This window comes from Mastigoproctus giganteus, chromosome 3, assembly GCF_048544385.1.
Source record: "Mastigoproctus giganteus isolate SK-2022 chromosome 3, ASM4854438v1, whole genome shotgun sequence".
NCBI lineage: Eukaryota > Metazoa > Arthropoda > Arachnida > Uropygi > Thelyphonidae > Mastigoproctus > Mastigoproctus giganteus.
The window spans coordinates 242276951-242302343 of NC_143577.1; the positions used below are offsets into that span (position 1 = coordinate 242276951).

General features: G+C 36.2%; 1 protein-coding gene across 3 annotated transcripts in view; it reads left to right on the plus strand.

Annotated features, from left to right (window-relative positions):
• Positions 1-18967: 18967 nt before the first annotated feature.
• Positions 18968-25393, plus strand: part of LOC150088972 (WD repeat and SOCS box-containing protein 1-like) — a 213801-nt gene continuing 207375 nt past the window's right edge. For all 3 annotated transcript variants that reach the window (XR_016546804.1, XM_090370976.1, XM_090370977.1), the window contains exon 1: positions 18968-19072. The gene's annotated coding sequence lies outside the window, so the exon portion shown is untranslated. The remainder of the gene's footprint in view (positions 19073-25393) is intronic.

Sequence of the window (25393 nt, forward strand, 5' to 3'; positions counted from 1 at the left end):
AATTAACTTTTAAGATGATTCCTAAAATAATTGCTCATTTATCCTTTACATTTCACAGTAAGTGACGTTAACGTGTTAAGTATAGCAAAACTACTCGTGTTTTACCGTTGTTAGTATTAATATAATGGTAAAAATATCACTATTACAAACAAAAACAAGTTGGCACAGTATTTATCTTTTCTATCTGCTTGAACACCCATCATTACTGGCCTAGTTATTTTAGGATATGGTTCATTCATAAGGAAGACTCGCGGTCGTGTGGCTTTAAAAACAACTCTGCTTACAAAGCAAAATCAACAAAAACAACTAGAAAGTACCGGTCTTCATGCAGAAGCGTGCACTGGTATCTGATATTTAAGAAGTGCACTGTATCCCCTTTTGTGTCCGGGGTGGGGTAACAGTATGTCGAATCCAGCGCAATCTTCTTTTGCATGCCCCTTCATGAACTTATTATTTGTTTAGATTTTTATACAGTTTATTCATTCATATATCCATAAATGATAATTTTATTATTATTATTATTATGTTTTTGAATTAAGTGCTTTTATTAAATAGTTTCAAGATTTTTTTTTTTTTTTTTTTACATATTCTATTCGTTCGTCTGCGTCTAAAAGAGCACAACTTATCAAAATGGATGTGTGAAATGAGTTAAATATGACGTCACACTTTCCATCAAACATAATGCTAATTATGGGGCCCAAGGCAAAATGGAATTTAGGGGCCACATCTAAAGGAAAAATTAATAAAGAACATTTTCAATTTAATTTTATTGTGACAACAAAACAAACAAACTATATGACATAAGAACTAAGTAAAAAATTTCATCAAAATCGGTAAAACCATTTTTGAAAAAAATTTAATTTTCAAATTAATTTTCAAGTAAAGCTCATTGACAGGTTCAGTATCAGATAAAAATCATTTAAAAGTATTAATAAAAATCAGCAATGAGTTTTTGAAACAGTGATTTTTGGGCAACAAGATTGGTGAGAGGAATGAAGGGATCCTCTTACCAAGAGAAAAAAATATATATATTAATAAAAAACAGCAATGAGTTTTTGAAATCCCATGTGATCAGGGCCCTTGGTTCTTTTCAATCTTGGTTTTTTTTCAATGCTGCCTGGACTGTACTATATGTTTAAGAACGTAAAAATGAATTTAAGAAAGACAAAGATCTTTTGACATAGATTCATGAGTGTCTGCAGATAGAAAGTTTCACATTTCAGTCAAAAGTAGATCAATTTTAAAACTATTTCTGGGATCGTATTAGCAATAGCTCCCTGCAGTGCGGGTTTTTTCAGTACAGTAATCACGCCACTGGATGGCCTTCATTCACAAGGAAAACTTGGAATCTTGCGTAAATAACTAAAGATAACTGACAATAATAGCATGGATTTATTATATTTAAAAGTGTTATTTCTGATCGTACCAATAATAGAACTGTATTCAAGTATGCTGTAGAAGTAAAACACACTCGGCTCAATTCTTGTACAAAGATGAATCGAAAGGTTATAGCAATTTATTCATAGTTAAAATTTATAGTAATTTAAAAGTTTTTTTATTTCAATAAACATTTTAAAAATTCCACATGTCCCTGGCGCGATTCAAACCCAGGCCTTTTTCACCCTGTGTGGGGGAGGATGGTGATTATATCCACCGTGCTATGCACAGGGCTGCGTCTTGGAACTCTGTGGTTGTTATCTACAAAAAAAAAAAAAAAAAATGGAAAAAAGGGGTAAGTACAATAAGTTCAGTCCGATACATTGGCACATCGGACAAGCTCGAAAACAAAATCAAACTGTAATATTAGATCAAGTTGACTGTCTGATTTTAGTTGTAGGCGTACAACAGTGGTAAGAATTTCCTTCCCAAAATCCGGGATTTGAAGTTCTGTATCCTCCATATATGTATTATCTTTTGTAAGACTGCACGAGGAAGTTCAACTCTGCCACGTTTCACTGTGGAGTTACAGACTCCACAGGCCAAATGTGAGTGAAGATAACTAAAGATAACCGTTGTTTGTGTGTATTATATGTTGAGCTGTTGAAGTTTTGATTGGTCTCTTAGCCACCGGGAAGCAGCGATCACAAGGAGAGTTGTTTCTCACTGTCCGCCCCTAATTGCGTGGAGGTGTGCCAACTTCTGCTATCTCTTGTCATCTAAAATGTGGACAGAATACCGCAACCCACTGGAGGAAGTGCAATACCAGTGTGTGCCACATAATCTCCCCATAGACAGGTTTCTCCCTCCTTCCCCAAATGACATGAGTCTTCTTAGCTGAAAGAATTTTACTTGAACGCTATATAAAAATTTCTTAAGCGCTGGATGAAATGTTGCTGTTACAGGATTTTTGGCGCATCAGCGATTTAGACCATATTGCATCGTATACTGTATCTTTTTTGTAAATTGCGTGTGTTCTTTGGTCGATTTACTTGTTTGCTGGTAAAATCCGTTTGTTTGGGAGGAAACAAACATTCTATCCTCCTCTGAGACCGACTAACTCAGCCACTTTATGGAAAAGTCTCGTCCTTGATGGAATTCGAATTCTTTTCCACATACCATCGAAAAGACGTAACAAATGCTTGGTAGACTAGAAACTAAGAATGAATGTAGGGAAATAAATATATTTATTGACTAAATATTTAACTGAAATATTTAAATATATTATTAATTATTTTTATAATATATTATAAATTAAATATTAAAATATATTTCTTGACTTAATTTAAAGAGCCTTTTCGAATGTAGGGAAGTTCCTAAGCTTTGCTATGCGCATGCGCGGGAATATGCTGCCATGAAATGCAGTTTTATATGTCCACATATTGCCTTTAGCAGTTGACTTAGAAATAAGAATAATATGAATCAGTGCCAAAATAAATAAATGAACGCAAATCTTAATCTGTGGTTTGTTGAATAACTAAAACGACTATTAATAGAACATTGATTTCTTCTATTTAGATGTTACTTTGGATATTACAAATTCACAGAAACCAAAGCGATGAATTCTTTTGTGTCTGGAAATACAACTTCTAAAATGATGAGCTCACACCCAGCATAAATCAGTCATTCGCAAATTGTGGGATTGCCTGCAGGGGAGGCAATGACGAGTTCTCATTCCAGTGTAATAACGTCATATCAGTACGATATTGGAAGGAGTTTAAGTTTGAAACGGAAGATTTGAGAAATAGAATGACTAGCTGTGCAGTTTTTCAGTCTATTAAAAGATGCAGACGCAATTTAAATACTTGTACAAGGTCAATACCCTTGTTAGACGTGAATGTCTGCACGTGTCTCCGTTCTCCAACTACCTACGACTCTTGCGGAAGCTTACATTTCCTGTACTACATTGCGTTTTACACTTCTTGTTTCTAGTGCAAATTATAGACCTCAAATGTTGACTAAACTCTTAACAGAAGTGCAGTTTTCAGAGGAATTCTTTAAGTCAAATAAACAGTTTAAAGCTCAGCAAGATTTATAATTCAGAAACTCGTACATTCCGAATATGCACTTATAAGTGCTCTAAAATAAGCATGGAATTGCTCGAATTTTTTATATACGGTTGTTGGGACAAAATTTACTGGACAAAAAACACCCTAGCTTCTGGGAGAAAAAAACCATTCGACCCTCGTCTGAGACCAACTAATTCAGCCATATTGTAAAAATGGCCCATAAAAATGTCATTGTCGGGATTCGAACTCAGCTGTTTTCCACCCAGTGTAGGGAGGACCATAATTATATTGTGCTACTGCGAGAGCTTCATAAAGAAGTCGCTTCTTTATGAAGTCATTGCCAAAAAGAAGTTACTTCTGGAGTAGTTGGCAGGGAGGCGGTCTCGGGTGGGAACTAGAGGCCACAGCCCCTCTTATGATCCAAATAATGGGATTTTTTTTTTTTTTTTTTTTTACTGCTACTTGATGATTAAGGCTTAATGACCTACATCCCCAGAGCACTGCTTTAGCTGCTCTCCCGTTCCTTTCTATAATCCTGGAACCGCCCTTGGTTGGCACTACTCCAGAATGGGATCCTTCAGTATAGACCTAATTTGACAAAGTTCTTAGGATCGTCTCCAACGCTGCTAACAGTATTAATATTGAAGTATTAATAAAATATTATTAATATTAATAAAAATAGCAATGAGTTTTTGAAACTGATTTGGGGCCCTAGTAGATGTCTTTTTTTGCCTATAGGACAACACGCCATTGCATTTAATAATACAGTAAACCCTCGCTAATCCAGAGTAATTGGGAGAAAGATAATACGGATTAGTGAAGCAAAAGATAGCCCTAAAAGACAAAAAAAAAAAAAAAAAAAAACTTAGAACACAATTTAATGATTTAGTGCTGATGAAAATAAATAAAAAAAATATCACTGTAGAGCCTTTATTTAGAAAATATAAAAAGGCAATACATTTATCCATCGATAGATGAATAAATGTATTGTCTTTTTATACATTTATCAGGTGGCGCTGAGAATACCACTTAAATACAGTTTCTTCCAACAGCACTTTTTTTGGCTTTTTAAATGTTAGTCTATTTGATAGACTGCTTTTATCACTCTCCAATCGAATTTTAAAGGAAATGTCTCTATAGATTCTCTGTTTTTTAATATCTGACAGCCTCTTGGCCAAAACCAAATTCTTCAGCAATTTTTTATTTCCAGGAACACCATTTACAAGTTGTTTTATCACTTTGATCTTGTTAGTTAAAGTATTACGTTTTCTTGTTTATCTCACTTTTTAATTCTTTAGAACCCATAATTATAAAAATATGTACGTATGTATATACACAGGGGCGGCTCATTGGTAGACACTACATAACTGCAGCACTCATAGCTTTTTAAATTTAAATGTACAGTCAACAGAGTTATATGAAATTTTGTGAAGAGCAATGCAAAAAAATAATGAGGGTCCCGCATATAGTATATGCGGGACCCGCATTATATAGTATATGTGGGACGCTCATCTTCAATTTCCAATAATCATTTCAATAATAAACGAATTAGAACACGAAATCGTTTTCAACTTTAAAGTTTTTAACCGTAGGTGCAACTGTGCGCTACACAGTTCCACATTTTGGTCCCACTGGTTCAGTTAATGCCTAGTTGGTACGTTGCCAATGCTCATTTTTCAGAGATAAAGCAAAGGAAATGCGAAGCGAGCATTGCCGATTTGAACAGTGCACCAAACTTGAATGAAAAAGTTATTAATGTATTTTTAACAAATAAAAACAGAAGAATGGATTTTATTTTTAAATAAAATTTCAAGATTACCCAAGTCTGTTAATGGTAAGTGTCCAGTTAATGTTTTGTAGTATTTTTAACTTGCTTATTGTTATTACTATCTATGTCTACATGCCTTATAACCAAGGAAATTTAATGTAACTTTAAGAAGCAGTCCCCCCCATACGTCAGAGACACGAGCTGCCATTGTATATACATATAATGCAGTATGCAAATAAAGCTATAAGATATAAGCGGTTCAAAGACGGACGTGAGGATGTTCGCGATGACCCAAGAAGTGGGCGTCTGTCAACCTCTCGAAATGAGGACAGAGTTGCAGAAGTTCAGGAAGTGTGCAAGACATTATCGTTTGGCCCTCAGAATGATGGCCGATGACTTGGATATGAATAAGGAGATTATTTGTCAAATTCTGCATAAAGATTCAGGGCAAAGGAATGTCAAAATTTGTGCAGCACAGCCTCATGGATGAGCAGAAGCAATGAAGAGTGTCATCATGCGAAGACTTCTTCCAAACTTGTCAAGACAATCCTAATTTCCCCGACTATACATATTGTCACTGGATAAGTGTTGAGTGTTTGAGTACGATCCAGAGACGAAGCGTATGAGCATGCAATGTACTTCAAAATCATCACCAAGGCCCAAAAAGTTTCATTTACAGAAGTCCGAGATCAAGACAATGCTGGGTTTTGGTGTGATATGCCGAGAATTTTTTTCCTGAGGAGGGGGCGAATCAATGCAATTCTATGTACAAGTGCTTCAAAGACTAGGTACAACTGCTTCAAATTAAGCGCATTCCCCCTACTGTCCCAATATAGCCGACATCTACTACATCTTCCTCTTCCCAAGATGAAAACTGCCCTCAAAGGAAAGAGATTTCAGTATGTTGAGAACATAAAGAAAAATGTAACCGCCGAGCTGAACAAACATCATCTCTTTGAACACCTTCGCAGACTCTTTTCAAAAACTTTTAGAATGGTGTAATAAGTGCATTCAATCAGGTGGTGATTACTTTGACTACAAACCTACAGGCATATTTCAGCTCCGTCACTTTGTGTTCTTTTTATTGCACCAGTCCAGGAACGGGAACTATATTGTCACACCTCTTCCTCTTCTTTTCTTCTTCCTCATTTATTCATTCAACTTCCGTTTTTTGGAACAGCCTTCCTTTATACGTATTTCCTGAAAATTACAATCAACAGAAATTCAAGTCTAATGTCAACAAGTACCTTCTTTCATCTTCTCAACCTTCAATCCATACACGGAACTGAATACTATAGGTTTTAATACCTCTCGTGTTTGGAGTTTCATATATGTAAAATAGATAATAATAACTAGGGGGCTTCGCTTCTTTTGATAAAGTAAAATAAAATGCTTGCAGCAGCTTTCGACACTGTGTGCGTCTCTTTGCTATGAATACATAAATACGTTACATATGGAAATCAAGCATGGTATCACGTGGTCATGTTAGATAAACATAGCGCGTCACCACTCTTAAACAGAAGCTTGTTTTACCACAGTAAAAACAATTACGTATTTTAGTATTTGTTATGTATTACACGTAACCAGCATCTCTTCTCCTATTGGCTGAATAAATATCATTAGGAGGGAAATTATTTTAATGTATAGAAAGATAATTTAAAAAAAGCACCTCGCACATCTCTTCACAAGCGAGAGTTCAAGAGTCTTCCACAACAGTACACGCGAAGTGTGCACGGACTGTTTAAAGCTAACAATGCTGCATTAAAACTACATTTAATCTATGAATTTCATTTTTCCATACAATTTGTTTAGAAAAAAGAATAATTATCGGATTTATATTAATCCAATTTTAATGAAATTTTACATGGCTCAACAAATCTTTCTATATGAACCAAATATAAAATTTCATGAAAATCTATCATTGGGAGCGAGTTGAGTGGTTACATGCGAACGGACGCACGGACGAACTTGGTAAAGACAGTATGCACTTAATATATATATACAGGGACGAGCCCTATAAAGCGAACACAAACTGAATGATATAGTTATAAACTTAAATAAAGGGTGAAAATTTATTCCGTTTTTCACTTTTTTTTTTTTTTTTTTCAGGCTTTTAGTGTATATTTTTGGGTTGCAAAAAGAAAAAAAAAAAAAAAAACGGACTCCAGTGACCCCCAATTACATAAACTAGTTCTCAGCTACACAAATTGGTCCCCAGCTATTACGAAATAGCTTCACCAGGGTTTTTTTTTTTCCCCGATTAATTAAATTAGGCGCATGTGAGTTTAAGATTTAATATAATTAATAAAAAATTATTTTTTTATTTTAATATTCTTTGATTTTTCTGTTAGGATCATTGTTCATCACTATTATTTGTAGGCCACCGGAATAATTAAATTCATCTGCCCTTCTGTGTGTCTTATGTCTGTTAATTGCGTTCTATGGTCGATTTGTCTGTTTTGCTAGACGAAAAAAAACGTTGCTATCTAGGCCTGAGACCGACTAATTCAGCCACGGAGTGAAAAAAGCCCATTAAAGTTCCTCGCGTCATCGACAGGATTCGAACCCGGGCCTTTATCCACCCGGAGTGGGGAGGATGGTGACAATACCACTGTGCTACCGCGCAGACATTGTTCACCACTATTCAAATCTGAAGAAGTTAAGTTATTTAAAATTCCTCGAAGAGCTGAATGTATAAAAAGGTCAAAACAAAATCTGCTTCTCTCTCGCTCGCCAAACTGTTGAAGACATTTTGCCCTCAGACTTGAATGGGGGAAAAATGTTAACTTTAACCAGAATAAGTCAATATCTTGTATACGATTATCCGTTTACTCACAATCCAATGGATAACGGTGTTCGGAGATATTGGCAACAGAGAAACATCTATTAGATATGGGTGGCGATATTTTTAGACAGGTGGCAGAAGGCTGTTCACTTATAATAGCAGTGGTATTTGAGGAGCAGTACAGCATTTATTACTGCAATAAAATACTCCTTAGAAACCTATCTATGCACGCTTACACACTTTTACTCTCTCTCTCTCTCTCTCTCTCTCTCTCTCTCTCTCTCTCTCTCTCTCTCTCTCTCACCCCTGAAAGCCCTTCTTGAGGCAGCAGTGGTGGTTCGTTCATAGGCACTGCAGCACCCCCAGCTGTTTAAATCTAGATATACAGTGAATGGAGTTATATGAAATTTTGTGAAGAACAATGCAACGCAATGCATATTTTTATTAACTGGCCCCGCATATAGTATGCGCATCCTCTATTTCCAGTAATCATTTCAATAATAAGCGAATAAAAACACGAAATCGTTTCCAACTTTGAAGTTTAATAAACCGTAAGCCTCACTGTGCGCCAGGCAGTGACACATTTTGCATTCCAGTGAATATCTGGTAGTTGGTTGCCATTGGCAACTTGCCAATATACATTTTTTATAGGTTAAACGAATAAAAGTCACTGTAAAGTGAGCAGTGCAGATTTCATCTTTGACCATGATGGGTGTGTAGCCACAATGGCGGTGTCTTTTTGTTATTCGCCCGAATTCCTGTTAAGTAACTAAATGATATCAGTGTCAAGTCAATATTCAACTTTCAAGAGTGCAATTATGTGATTACAGCTTAATTGCGAATTGAGCTTGACCTTGGTAAGTTGAAGTTATACATTATCGTGAAGTGTAAACACGTGTTATACGAGGACTGACTGTACTCGTATTGCAAGACCTCGCTCGTTTATCAAGTTAAAATTTATTAAAAATTTTTGCTCATCTTGCAAATGATCTGTATATGATATCAAAATTATTTTTTGCATCCAGTTCCTTTGTAACTACATCATAATAACCAATCAGATTTGTCAGACAAGACTTTCCTTAACAAACCCATGCTGTGTCTGAATTATTGCTGCACTCTTGTCTAGATGATCCTGCAATTAATCTTTAACCATTGACTCCATTATTTTACCCAGAACAGAAGTTAAACTAACTGGTCTGTAATTACTCGTGTCACCCTTCGATCCCCCTTTTTGAATTGGGGATACATTTGCATATCTCCAGTCCGTGGAGACCTACCCTGAATTCAAGGATGATCTCATAATTATGGCTAAGGGTTTGCTTACTTCCTTTGCCACCTCCTTTATATATAACTGGATAGATCCCATCCACCCCAGGTGCCTTTCTTATGTTTACCTTCAAAATTTTCTCCTCCACTTTGCTCTCAGTTATTACAAAATCATTAAGCACCCTGCTACAATTTGATAACCTTCTGGCATTTTCCTTCCTTAATAACTCCTCATGTGTGAATGTAGATGCAAAATACTCATTCAGTTTGTTTGCTATCTGAGCAGGATCATCAACAGTCGAACCATCGATATCAAGTGGACCAATCAGACTTATCCCCTTCCTTTTAGAGTTTATATAAGTAAAGAAATCCTTGCTGTTTCTCTTAGCATCCTTTGCCAAAGATTTTTCGTAATCTGCCTTCTCTTGCCTAACCTTCTTTGTGACTTGATTACAGACTATCTTATATCTGCCATAGGCTTCTATGTCGCCTGATAATTTATATGCATCCCATGCATTTTTCTTCTCTGCCACGAGTGTCATTAGCTCATTTGACAACAATTTAGGCCTAAACCTTGAACAATATTTCAAAATTGAAGGACTGAAGATAAACAACCATCGTATTGCAAATGATACTCTGGTAATTTGTAATTCTAAGGATCATCTTAAAGAAATTCTGAGGAGAGTATGTGAAACAAGAAAGAAAAAAGGATTGTTTCTGAATGTGTGTAAAACTAAAATTATGGTGATTGGTGATAATCTCGAATCCATTAAAGTGAAGGTTAATGGGCAAGATATCGAAGAAGTTGATGAATTTGATTACCTAGGGTCAAGAATAAATAAAAATAGTGATAAAAATAAATAAAAATAGGTATGAAACGTTTAGTAGCTTCCACGATTAATTCGTTGAATGCTACCCACTTGGAGTTTGACTTAATGTGGACAAAAAGTGGCTTTACAGACATAAACAGAATGAAAGAAAAGTCTAAAACATGAGAGTTCGAAGAAACATATTCATAATGTGATTTCACTATCGCTTTTAGGAAGCGTAAATATTAAAGAACAGCTTAGTGAGGCCTACAGACTTTGGATCTTCAAACATAACAGAAAAGTTACCAAGAATCGTGAGGTATTATCTAAAATAGACTGCCTTCAATTTTGTGGACAGTTTGAAGTTCCTTTACGTGGACATGACGAAAAAGACGATTCTAAAAATCTAGGAGTACTCAGAGGATTAATAAATTTCGCCTGTACATTCTATTCCAATTTAAAGAACCATTTAGAAAGTAATGTAGCATTTAAAAGCATTTCAAAAACTATTCAGAATGATATTCTTGACTGTTTGCTGCAAATATGCTGGGATGAAATAAAAAGAGAAATTAAAGAAGCTTCATTAGTAACTGTCATGGCTGATGACACAACAGATGTTTCAGAACATGTATAAATGGTAATTGTTCTGAGATATGAACTGAATAAAGATATTTTTAAACGATTTTGGAGTTTTTTCACTTTGGAAAACCAAACGGCAGACGGAATGTCGAAGTGCATTCTAGATCAGTTAGATATAATCCTCGAAGGAAATACTCAAAAATTGGTTGCTCAGACATTTGATGGTGCAAGTGTGATGAAAGGCAAGAAAGTGGGAGTTCAGGTTAAAATAAATGAAGTGTACAAAAAATGCACATTTTATTCGCTGCTATGCACACCATAGGCAGGGCTGTATTTGTCACCTCACCTTTTTAATCTTTATACCGAAGATGTCATGCGTGAAGCTTTGGAGACTGGCATCAAAAGTGGAGGACTGAAGATAAACAACCATCGTATTGCAGATGATACTGTGCTAATTTGTAATTCTAGGGATCATCTTAAAGAAATTCTAAGGAGAGAATGTGAAATAAGAAAGAAAAAAAGGATTGTTTCTGAATCTGTATAAAACTAAAATTATGGTGATTGGTGATAATCTCGAATCCAGTAAAGTGAAGGTTAATGGCCAAGATATCGAAGAAGTTGATGAATTTGATTACTTAGGGTCAAGAATATATAAAAATAGTGACTGCTCAAACGACGTAAAGAGACGACAGGCAATTGCTAAAACGTTGGTCGTTGATCTGATAAAATTATGGAGAGATCATGATCTGCCCCTAAAGACGAAACTGAGAATCACTGACTCGTTAATTTTTCCAGTTGCCACTTATGGATGTGAAGGATGGAATCTGAAAAGAGTTGACAGGAAGAAAATTGAGGCATTTGAAATGTGGTGTTATAGGAGAATACTGCGTATTTCTTACTTGGATCCAAGAACAAATGAGTGGATATTGAATAAAATTGGCAGGTCTAAAATTCTTCTTCATAGCATCAACAAAAGAAAACTCAATTTTTTTGGTCATATAGTAAGAAGGGAAAACTTTCTATTGAAGAATATAATGGAAGGGAAAACCCGAGAGGAAGAGGTGCAGAGGAAGACCTGCAACTAGGTGGAAGGATGGGATCAGTGAACTTCTGGGCATGACACTTTGCGATGCTGCTTGTATAGAACACGATCGATGCAGTTGGAGGAATTTGTTGGTGGCCACAATAGCTCCTCGGGAGCTATGTGACTGGAAGAACAAGATGCACACCAAATGAATCTGATGATGAGAAAAGCAGCAAGGTGTACCCGAGATTCAAGAATATTCTTTTCGAACCTCATGTTGATACCAACATTTTTCTCGAGATCACCACAGCTCTCTGTTCCCAGAAAGCATATGGACAGTCGTCTTGCCCGACCTTCCCTGCAATGTGGAACTTCAATATACGCACCGTGAACAGCATTTATGAAAATTTTGAATCCTTAAAAAAGTGCATGGAGGAACTACAAGCGACAGGAAACGCAGATAAGACGATTTCAGAAGCAACTGGAATTTTGCAGATCTTGATTAATGAAAAATTCGTAGTCAGGATAATACAGCACAAGCTAGCGAGGAAATACCAGTTAACCAAAGAAAGTGTACCATACTACAAGTACGAACCCCAGGCAGTACTAGAGACCTCACCATAATAACGGATAAGACTATCCCGCACAACAGACCGGACATAACCCCTCTGGACAAGATGGAAAAGGCTGCCTACCTGAATGACATAGCGGTGCCCAACACTAGCAATGTCCAGAAAGCCCATGAGGAAAAAATTAGGAAGTACACAGACATGAGGTCAAGGAGATGTGGCATATGCAAGAAGTAACGACCATCCCGATTGTCGTGTCAACCACCAGTTTGGTGCCAAAGATCCTACCTAGCAGCTAGCAGCAATAGGTCTCCCAGAGAACACATGCAAGGAACTCCAGAAAGTGGCAATCCTGAACACCTGTAGGACATTCAGAGAGTTCCTCGACCAACAGGAACACCAGACATTACAACCACCCTGTGTTGTTTGTTAGATTTATTGGTGCATCAGCAACTTAGGCTATAATGCACTACCACCCTGTGTACTTGATAGCAGTACCCGTCACAGAGAGGAATCCCCCCATCAGGGAGAAATAATAAAAGAGCAACAACAATAATAACGCAGCTCTAGTACTAACATACTCCTTTGGGACATAGATCGGACTAACACCGACCTAAAGAATATCATGCGAAAGACAAGGACAATGATGACCAAAAGCCAACAACACCAGCCGAAGTCAGCAGTAGAGAGACTAACAATAGCTCTGAAAGAGGGAGGAAGGGGCCTGATAGAGCAACAGAAAACAGTGATAGTTAACCTGAAGGATTACTTCGAGAACAACACATCACCATCACCACTCCACCAAACCGTAAGGAAGATAGATGTGGTATACCGCACTCAACCTAAGCGAGGAGCCCCCCCCCTCCCGCGCAGATGGCACAAGCAACGAAGCTGGAAAGATGGGCAAAGAAGACACTCCATGGCAGACACTACAAGACTAGGTAATCAACACCAGAAACTATAGAAAATACATCGCAGAGGAGCCCGGAATGTCAGATGATACATGTCGACGATGCCACCTGGCCTCAGAAACGATCCAACACATCACCGAGACTGAGTACACTCATAGACACGACCAGGTAGCCAGGATAATACATCAGAAGCTAGCGAGGAAATATCAGTTGACCAAAGAAAGTGTACCATACTACAAGTACGAACCCCAGGCAGTACTAGAGACCCGAACCCACAAGTTGTACTGAGGTCGGGCCATAATAACGGATAAGACCATCCCGCACAACAGACCGGACATAATCCTCGTGGACAAGATGGAAAAGGCTACCTACCTGATTGACCTAACGGTGCCCCGAACACTAGCAATGTCCAGAAAACCTACGAGGAAAAAATTAGGAAGTACACGAACCTGAGACATGAGATCAATAAGATGTGGCATATGCAAGAAGTATCAACCATCCCAATCATCCTGTCATCCACCGGTATGGTGCCAAAGACCCTAAATACCAGCAATAGGTCTCCCAGAGAACACCTACAAGGAACTCCAGAAAGTCGCAATGAACACCTGTAGGACAGTCAGAAAGTTCCTTGACCAACAGTAACACCAGACATTACAACCACCCTGTATACTTGGTAGCAGTACCCGTCACGGACTGGAATTCCCTAATCAGGGAGAAATAATATAAGAGTAATAATAATAACAATAACATGGCTGAGTGTCAGGTGACAGTTACAGTACCATATTACAAGTATGAATCCCAGGCCATACTAGAGACCCCCAATCCATAAGCTGTACTGGGACAGCACAATAATCACGTACAAGACAATCCCTCATAACAGACTAGACATAACCCTTGTCTACAAAAAGGAAAAGGCTCCCTATCTGATTGAAATATCCCAACACTGGCAATCTCCAGAAAACCCACATGGAAAAGATCAGGAAGTACATGGACCTAAGACAGGAGATCAAAGGGATGTGGCATATACAAGTAACAACCATCCCTATCATTGTGTCAACCACTGGTATGGTGCCAAATACCCTACATAACAGCCTAGCAGCAATAGGTTTCCCGAGAACACCTACAAGGAAATTCAGAAATTTGCAATCTTGAAACACCTGTAGGATGAGTTCCTCAACCAACAGTAACACCAGACATAACAACCACCCTGTGTATTTGGTATCAGTACCCATCACGGCATGGAATCTCCGTCAGTGAGAAATAATATAACAAAAAAAATAATAATAATACAATACAATATTTATTAATCTTCTTGAATAATAATAATAATTATTATTATAACGGGCGTGATGGCCAGTGGTTACGACAGTGGACTACCAGCCTGATGGAACCGAATTCGAATCCCGATTTGGCGGAAGCGAAAGCTGTTGCATCATGATGGGGAACCGCTGGGAGACCGGTATAATACTAGTAATAAATTAGAATAATAATAAAAATAAATAAACAACCGTGAAGGTTGCTACAGCAGACCTACCTTCCCCAAGATAGGAGTGGCGGCTAAGGTGGATAGTTTCGCCATCTGGTGTCACTCCCAAGAACTAACATACCACCGGACATAAGCTGAAGCTAAACAGGCCCATTTCCATAGATGATATCGCAGAGAAATAATAATCATAATGCATCGAGTGTGTTGTAGGATACTTACGTTCAGGTGTGTTGTAGGATACTACGTTCAGTGTGTTGTAGGATATTTATGTTCAGGCCTGACGATTCGGTTTGAAAAGTCGGAGACAGTTCCCGAGGAAGACAGTGGAGCAAGTCGCGCTGCCTTCCATATGGCTACCACAAGAGAAAGGCAAGACCATCCAGCCTTTCCTGAGCAATTGCTCTAGAGACCACGCAGGAAGGAAGAAAAGACCACCACATGAAGTGGCGCATCGAAATGAATACGTTCATCATGCGAGCATACTACGAAATAACCGAGATAGAGACCGATATGAAAATGTATACGTCGAGACTACATACCAAGTGGTTGGAACGATTCCCAGATATTCAGGGCACTGGCAACAAGTAACGACCATTCCACTCATGGTGCCAAAGACACGACATCACAGCCTAGCAGCAATAGGTCTCCCAGCGAACACCTACAAGGAACTCCAGAAAGTCGCAATCCTGAACATCTGTAGGATTTGGTAGTAACACCAGACATAACAACAACCACTCTGTATACTTGATAGCAATACCTGTCACGACATGGAACCCCAAATCATGGGGAAAAAATATGCGCAAGAATAATAACAATCAATATGTTTCGAAGAATCTGAAGCAATCATAATAATAATAATAAAAGAAATAATAAATATGAAAGAAAGTGTAGTGTACAAGTACGAACCCCACGCAGTACTAGAGACCACAACCGACAAGCTGTACTGGGACTATGCCATAATAACGGACAAGACAATCCCGCTCAACACACTGGACATTCAGTACCCCATCGTCGACAAGGAGGAAAAGGACCATCTGATGGACATAGCGGTGCTCAAAAGTGGCAAACTCTAGAAAACCCACGAGGAAAAAATCAGGAAGTACACGAACCTGACAGGAGATTAAAGAGATGTGGCATATGCAAAAAGTAACGACCATTCCTATCATCGTGTCAGCCACTGGTATGGTGCCAAGGACCTCACATAACAGCTTAGCAGCAATAGGTCTCCCAGAGAACACCTAAAAGGAACTCCCGAAAGTTGCAATCCTGAATACCTGTAGGATGAGTTCCTCAACCAACAGTAACACCAGACATAATATAATAATTATTATTATATACAATATAATAATAATATAATACAATTTATTCATCAGAATCTTTGTTTCCAATAAATAAATTTGTTAAGAAAATTAAATTTGTTTGACAAGTTATAATTCATCAAATAAAACAGTTTTCCAAAAAAAATTGTTATTAAACAAGAAAGAAAAGAAGAAAAAAAAAGGAAATTACTACACATAATACATTCCACTGGCAACAAGTAAAGTTGTTTAGATATAAAAAGTACTCTCTGTAAACAGAGAGTACTTTTTATATCTAAACAACTCTAATCCACTGAATCATTAAGAATCAAAAATTTTCTTATTAAATATTTTAATTTGAAAATGGGATAACTTCTCCTGAATCTGAAATCAACACTAGCCAAAAAATTGTAAATCATATTCATTGTATGCTTTTGTCCAAATCTATTCAATACCCTAGGATGAGACAACATAACATTTAACATTATTTTTGATGAGATAACTCATCAAAAATAATGTTAAACTTTTTCGAAATTAAGTTTAACTTCAGTTTTCGAACTGGGTGAAGGATTTTATATTTTAACAAACATTACCTTCTCTTATTCAAGTCATTTCAAGTATTTTTACCCATTATAAGTCTCAAAATCTTGCTAATTAAGTTGTTTATTACCCTTACTTCTGATAGATTTGCTCATGCCCATACATTAACTAATTAGTAAAATAATAAGAGAAGTTTATATCAATATAATACGTAGAACACTTCCGTATGATACTCTCCAGCAATTAAAACGAAAAAATCGCAAATCTTACATTACAGTAAAAAATAATTAAAACTTAATTGAACACAATTAAAAAACAATTGAACACAATTAGAAATCAAATGAACACAATTAAAAATCAATCTAACGCAATTAAAAATTAACAATTAATTAAAAGAAATTTAACGAAAAAAATTCAAAAAACGATATTTCTTCTTGAAGCTGACAAGGCTTTTCAACCGTATGTCGTGATCACAGGAACGAAAATTACCGAATAGGGGTGAGCATGACACTTAAATAGAGATTAGTGTATTTTTTAATTGTCTTCGCGCATACGCGTAAAAGCCCACGAATCGGAGATTAGAAATGGCCGGCGAACATTAACAGAATTCTCATGTAATTTAATTTCGACAGTTTCTGCAATTAATAGTCTGGTATAATTACGTTGGACCCTAAGTATTTTGGCCTCGTTAAATAAAAAAGTATGCTTTTCGTTGATGGCATGAAAGGATAATTCTGATACTGCTGAAAGAGAAGCACGAACTGAGGCCGCGTGTTGATTTACACGAAAATTCAGAGGAAACCGCGTAGAACCTTGGTACAACGAGTTGCAATCTCCGCAAAAAATGTTGTATACCAGGTCATTTATTGGTGTTACGAACGAGGAAAGGACTGAGCGATTTTTCCCTGTGTGTAGTTTCCGTATTGGTCTGGTCACAATATTAAATCCGGTATCTTTAAAAAATCTGTTAAGTTGTTTGTGCCACTGTTCAACATATGGGACAGAAATAAAGTACAGTATTTTTTAATATTACGGTTGTTGGTTGGCGTAGTATTTTTTATCTTATCCCTAGCTTGTACCCTAATTAGGTTTATTGTAGCAAGAATTGGAGACAATAGTAAAAGGTTGGAATCTATTGAAAATTATTACTTATGAACAAAATTGAAATTTCTGGCTTAAATATAAACAGTATGTTAATCTTCAGCATGTTAAACTAATTTTTGATTTTTTTTTTCTCGTTCCCCTTACATTTTTTTTGGGAAGTGGGTTTTGAGAATCGTATAATTAAATTTGTGTTTGAGTAAATGTGTAACAATAACTTGTTGATAAGGATTCTGAAATCCTTAATACGTTTTTGATTGAATTACTTAATTGGTGAAGACTAATAAATATTGTATGGTATATTATTATTATAAAGTAAAATAAAAATTATGAGAAATATAAGAAGCGTTTATAATTGGTGCCTTCTGTTAGAATGGTAAGAAACTTTTTATAGAGACCTTACCAAACTTTTGTACCTTGTGTCTCCCTTAAAACAGTTCTTAAAATTCACACCCCCACCTTCCATAACAAGTATAAATAAAGTGATAAAGAAGAATAAAGAGAAGTGTAAATATAAAATTTAGCTATGAGTAGTGCTGCAGTCGTAAAATTACCAGAAGTTTTTTTACCAAAAGCAGAGTGTATGCTGTGCATGTCAGGCTTATTAATCGAATTCTCATCGGTAGCACAATAAACAAAGCGATTTTTCAACATAACATTCTGTATTTTGGTAATCAAATTCTGATAAATTCATTTTTTTAATTTTCAGTAAATATTTTAATAATATTTGTTTTTTCAAGTCTTTCAAAAACCAGAAGGTATACGCTATTCACCTAAAAAAAATCCAGAGGGTATATGGTGTGTATCCTCCACTACAGCACTGCAGCACTGACTATGAGTATACACTTTTATTAATTAATATATACTTTAATACATTTAATCTCAAAGATTGAAATGAAATATGCTTCATACCTAGATTAGTGGGATAGTTTGTACAAATTTCGTTAAAAAAAAAAAAAAAGTGCTTCATGAAAACAAGGCACTGTCCCAAATAACCAAGTGCGTCCCCTTCCCAGGGGGCGCATAGGTTTATTTACGTATCAAAACATGTATGTACATGCGATATTAATAAACTTATATTTAAAATAGTATATTCGCCTTGTTGTTGTTTTCTGAAATATTTGTTAGAGCAAAAATATGATCAAAACTGAAATCTCAAATAAATAAATACAGTAATATAAAAATTAAACAAATTTATAATAACAGGTTAGCGAGCTGACTCGCCAAACTAATCGATATAGTGATGAAGGTTCTGGTTACTATAGCGAACATCATACCGAAAAAGTGACGCTAGTTACGCTTATGAACCAATCAGAATCGTTCTGATGTCCACACCCTAACAACGGTTCAACGTATTCTTCTATGTCAGACATATGAGTGTTTGCTGTGTTGGTAGAATTCCTGTGCCAATATAGGTTGTCGTTTCAAATTTCCTTGTGTTTTGGTGTAATCCTCGTTCTTACTTTCTTCAATTTCTCTCAGTTATAAAAGTAAGTACTACTGTTACAGTTAGTTTTAGTTTAAACAAAGTGTATTTGTTAGTGACGTTGTGAGATTAATCCATATTTTTTTGTGTGTTTTTCGTTAGAGTGCTGTATATTTAAAACTGTCAGTTGTGTTTATATTTGATCATTATCTGGATATGATCTATTTAGTTATTTTTCTATATTTAGATTATCATGGGAGGTCGGTATTTTTAATGGCCTTGGAAGGTTAGAATAATTTGCAAATAAAATATCCACTGCAGTGGTGAAGTGAAATTGAATCGATTTGATTAAGAATAATTATATCACCCCCTTATGTAAAACAGTTTTCACACCTTACGATAAAGATGATATTTATTTATTCAATAGGGCAATGGTGTCAGTAGAAAATTTGTGTCGCAGAAAGGATGGTAGGCAAAAAAAAAAAACCCTACTAATATGCTCAATCCCCATAAATATTCGGGGATGGAGCAGTTACAAAAAATTACTCATTGAATTTTGAAAATTTCAACGACATATATTTATTTTGAGACTACCTACATATTACTTCTTTATCAGATGATACTTATAATTTAAACTGCGCAGCATTATATAAATGTCATCTTATTTCTTACTTTTATTTTATAAAATTGGGGGGCGGGGTATAAGGAAAAAATATTCTGTTGTGGATGGGGATCGCACAGTAAGGTGATATTAACGGGGACGTCGTGCCTGGCCTTTTTTTCTCATTGCGGAGAAGCCTACGTGACTGCTGCCGCGTTTGCCACATATCGTTTGGTGCATTCCCCGCTGTACTACGGGGTGCACCCAGGGTAGCGTAGGGATTTTATATTTCTGAAATAATGATGGAAAACGGTTTATTTTCATATACCAACATAATATTAAATTTATAAATTTTAATTTTAATTAAAAATAGAAAGTTAAATTTTAAATGTGAAAATTTATTCCCCGAAAATGACCATCATTGGTATGCTCCAATTAGTAACATTTTTCCTAACTAGAGCTGAAGTTTCATGGTTATGGCAATGATTTCAGCCCATATGTTATCTCAAAATTCATTAATTCTCATGGTTTCGAATGATGTACTCTCTCTCTCTCCCTCTCTCCCCACTGTTAGAAGTTAGTGCTGTTTAATTAAAATCTGGATGGGTAGAGACTAGTCCATACCTTGAAATTAATATGCTGGGAAACAACCCCAGGGACTCACATCTGTTGAGTATGGGCTTGGCACACTCAGAGTCCTGAGCTGGATATCATCATTCTTCTCTTTCTTGGAGATTACCTTCTACTTTTGACTCTCTCTCTCTCTCTCTGGGTAACTCAGGAATTTTTTTATTTTTTTGGCTGGTGCAGCATGAGCCTCTGGCTTCCTTGCACCATGTAGCTAATAATAATAATAATTTCTCTCAGTATATTCATTGTGTCTGTTGTATGGCATACGGCTCCATCATCTGTAAGCCACAACTCAAATATATTAATGTCCTCCAATTCTGGTTTAAGAAAATTTTTGGCCATTTACTGTTACTTCTGCACCTTGATCATCTTCAAAGAAGTATGACCAGTTGCTCTGCTCTGCATAACACCTTACGATACGGTCACACTTTGTATTTCAATTTTCTCCGTTGTGGATTTTTTTATGGCCCTCAATTGATATGTTTGGCCTCTTGTGAATTGTGCTACAAATTTTTTGCACCACAGTTCACAATAGGTTTTACATTGTTTGTGGCAATGTAGGGCAAACTCACAAGTCTTACTGTAGCTGTGCATGCAGACTACAGTCAGCTTCAATAATGATTTTGTTGGCCTTGCAGTTTGAATGTTTGGTGCAATAATACAATTTTTTTTCTAATTTATAAGAACATTTGAAACATTCAATGTAAACAACACAAATTCCTTAAGACTTCAAAGATTTTTAATTATTAATACAGTAAGTTCCCAAGTTATGTAACTTCTGACTTACGTCAATTTTTTTTCACTGAAATTCTTTTTTTTTTTTTTTTAGGATTATAAAATTTAAAACAGCAAAATAAAAAATAAAATAAACAATCAATAATGGCGAATACTGCATGCACAAGTGAGATATGGAGTATCAAGTTTATGAAGCTTAAAAATAGGAATGAAGAGAAGATTCTGAAAATTTATTTATTTATTTTTTTTATATGACTGAAGATTTCAGTGAAGATGACACACATTTCACCATAATAATGTAAAAACCCACAGAATTCCAGCTATCGGTATTATCGCAAATTCAATAAGATTGAGTTTACTACCTGTTTATATTGAATTGTACTTACAGAAAAGCCCAATAAACTGGAAACTGCAAATTGTTTTTATTGTTTTATGGTAGTGACCTCCAGAAATGTGCTTTAGTAAAATGTGAGCTTGTGTGAAGTGATAATAGTGTGTTTCTGCTTTAACCCCTTGAAGTTTACAGAAAATTTCGTTTTGACTATTATCATTGTGTCGAATAAGAGAATAAGTGACAGCAGTACTAGTAAATCTACCAAGAAAAGGAAAGTGATCGATTTGGATCAGAAAATTAAAATAATAAGGATGTATGAAAATGGTCAAACATTAACAAGTATCACGTGGAGTTTAGATTTGTCAGTGTCAACAGTGAACACAATAATAAAGGACAAAAACAGAATATGAGAAGCGGCTAAGGGATTGGTACCAATGAAGTCAACCATAATAACTAAGACTATGAAATACATATTCCGTAGTCTTGATATCGACTGTTCAACTGTTGATGATCCTGCTCAGGTAGCTAACAAACTAAATGAATATTTTGCATCGACATTCACACACGAGGAGTTATTCAGCGAGGGGAATGCCAGAGGATTATTCAACTCTGGCAGTAACCTTGTAATAACTGGGTAATCTTGTAATAACTGGGAGTAAAGTGGAGGAGAAATTGTTGAAGATAAACACAAGAAAGGCACCTGGTGTGGATGGGATCTATCCAGTTATATTAAAGGAGGCAGCAAAGGAAGTAAGCAAACCCTTAGCCATAATTATGAGAGCTTCCTTGGACTTAGGGATGGTACCCATAGACTGGAGATGTGTAAATGTGACCCCAATTCACAAAGGAGGATCAAAGGCCGACACAAGTAATTATAGACCTGTGAGTTTAACTTCTATTCCAGGAAAATTAATGGAGGCACTGGTTAAAGAAGCACTGCAGGATCACCTAGACAAGACTTCAGTTATAGCTCGGACACAGCATAGTTTTGTTAAGGGAAAGTCTTGCCTGACCAAATTGATTGGATACTATGATGCAGTCACAAAAGAACTGGATGCAGGGAATAACTTTGATATTATATATTTGGATCTTAGAAAGGCTTTTGATACTGTTGCACATGGAAGACTGCTGCACAAATTGGAGTAGTGTGGCATTGGAGGCAAATTGCTGCTGTGGATAAAGGGATGGTTGAGTGGGAGAAGACAGAGAGTGGTAATCAATGGACCCTGCTCATTGTGGACTAATGTTATTAGTGGAGTCCCTCAGGGTTCAGTGTTGGGCCCATTATTGTTTTCTGTATTTATAAATGATATTGATGATGGTATATTAAGCTTAATGTCCAAGTTTGCAGATGATACAAAGGTTGGCAGGGTTGTTAACGACACTACTGACGCTATGCTGCTGCAACAGGACCTGGAAAGATTGAGCAGATGGGCTGAGAGGTGGCAAATGAAGTTTAACATTAACAAATGTAAAGTACTACATATGGGAAACAGCAACCGCAGAGCAATGTATCAACTCTGTGGTATTACACTGACAGTGGTAGAGAATGAAAAGGACCTGGGGGTAATTGTGCAGGCAGATATGAAGTTCTCTGAGCAGTGCAGACGGGCGGCAAGAGTAGCTCATGGTGTCTTGTCAATGATATAGGAATTCAGGAATTTTTCTAGCAGGGATAAGGAGGTGATTATTCCCTTGTATAAGGCAATGGTCAGGCCACACCTGGAGTACTGTATACAGGTCTCATTTCAAGAAGGATGTAGAGCTGCTGGAACGAGTACAGAGAAGGGCTTTCTTGCATCACATGCCACTACTACTACAAGATTAGTGAATGAAACAAAGGGTTGCTCTTACGAAGAAAGGCTTAAGTTTTGCAAATTACAGTGTCTGGAGACTAGGCACTGGCGAGGTGATCTGATAGAGGTGTATAAAGCCTTGAATGGTTTGAGCATGCTCAAAGCGGATGGGATTCTTTCTCTTGTTCAGAATAATCACCTGAGAGGGCATAAATTCAGATTGAGGAAAGACAGATGTAGGATAGATGTCGGAAATTTGCCTTTAGCTAGCGGGTAGTTGGTTGGTGGAACAGACTTCCATCCCTTGTTGTGAAGTTGATAGCCTAAATAAATTTAAGGTTCAGCTGGGCAGGTATTTCGAACGAACGGAGGGGTGAAATGGAAGTGTTTTTTTTTTTTTTTTTTTTGGCTGATGCTGCATAAGCTTGCTTTCTTGCATCATATGCCTCTACTAATGCTAATATTAGTTTTTACAGTAACATGCATTTTTTCTTTCTTTTATGTGCCGCTCCAACTATTTCACCACTGTCCCTAGATAAAGTTTTAATTGAACTAATTAAAAATAACTATTTTTCTGTATATATAACTAATTAATTGAAAATTATATAACTATTTTTTCTTCATTCTTTTGAGGATATTATGTGGTTTTTATAATTTTGGCTTATCAGGGATATAGTAGCAATATTTTTTTACTATATCCCTGATATAGTAGCAAAATATTTAAAACTCGACTTATATAAAAAGTCCTGGAACGTAATTCAGCATTCTCCCCAGAAAATTTTGCCAGCCGGGTGGAGAAGTGTAATACTGCGCAATATTATAAAATTTTCTTCTATTTATAAATGTGACTTAAGTGATCCAGAGCAAAAATGAATTGCATAATTTAACATTATGTGCTCCTGTCACATTGAACTTGATTGCATAGTATGATCAAATTAATATTGATCGAGATCAGTGAGCATTACCATTATGGTGCCGCGAGAATCGCTTAAATTTTAGCTGGGTGGCCAGTTAAATTCACCGGGTGGTGCACCCATTCGATAGGTCCTGGGAGGGGGGGAAACACTATCTCTTACGTATGTTGGGGACTTACTGTATTGGAAACATTGTATAGTTTTATGCAGACTGTTAAGTGGCTGTTGTAGTCACTGTTAGCACGCTGCATGGTGTTTTCTTCCTTATAATCCCTCTGTCAGCGTTAATTTTTATGAATGTCCTTTGAAATTTCAGTGCAGACTTATTCAGGACATGTGTAACATGGTTGGATTGAAAAAATGTTTTGTATGTAATTTTTAATATAATTTTGAATGTGAGAATTTTTGATACATTTACTTTTATGATCAGTAAAGGTACAGTTACATAATTTCCATCTCCCATGGCTGTCTTCATTAACCCTTTCCAGGCAGAGTTCCCGAAAATGTTTGGGACTTGAGAAGTGAGCTTTCTTCTGGCAGTGGACTCTGTGGCGTGAGCCTCTCCACAAAATTTTCATTTTATGAAAATGAAAACTTTGTACATAAATGCTTTTAAATGTTATAATTTGTAATTATTTTGACTTGTTAACCAATGTTAGAGTAAAATTATTGTCAAAAATCAAATCAGAATTTAAAAAAAACTCTTAAAACTTATTGTTATTTCATTTTTGATATATAATGCTTCTACATCTATTTGATTGTTTGATTCACTTCCATGAACTTCTGGATTTGACTTCTAGAGAATTTTGACTTTTGTTGCCAGAATTAGGCAGCAGTGGCTGACAGTTACAGTCTCCTGCTCCTTAGACCTTAAAATCTATTTTTGTTCAGTCATCTATTAAAAACTGTATATTACTAGTTAGAAACACAAGTAAAAGATGACAGTGATATATTATTTCAAAATAATTTGTATGCTAAAGAATGGTTTATTTGAAATGATGTTGATAAACATATATGTGTACTTCTCAGGAAGGCAGACAAAAAAAAACATGTATACCTACATCTCCAGAAAAGGTTAAAAATTTTGGATTGTCATTGAGGTTGAAAATTTCCATGATCTTTTCAGCAGATGCTGCCATAAAAATTGTGGTTGTTTTTCTGTGGTGTTATTTTATCAATGAATTTTATTTTGTTATTTGAGTGAAGTCGTACTCTAAGAAGGACCTTATGAAAAATGGAGCATCCAATGTGCAGCAAATTATTATTATTAGCTATAGGGTGCAAGGAAGCCTGAGGCTTATGCTGCACCAGCCAAAAAAAAATTCCCGATTTACCGAGAGAGAGAAGTAGAAGAGAATCACCAAGAAAGAGAAGA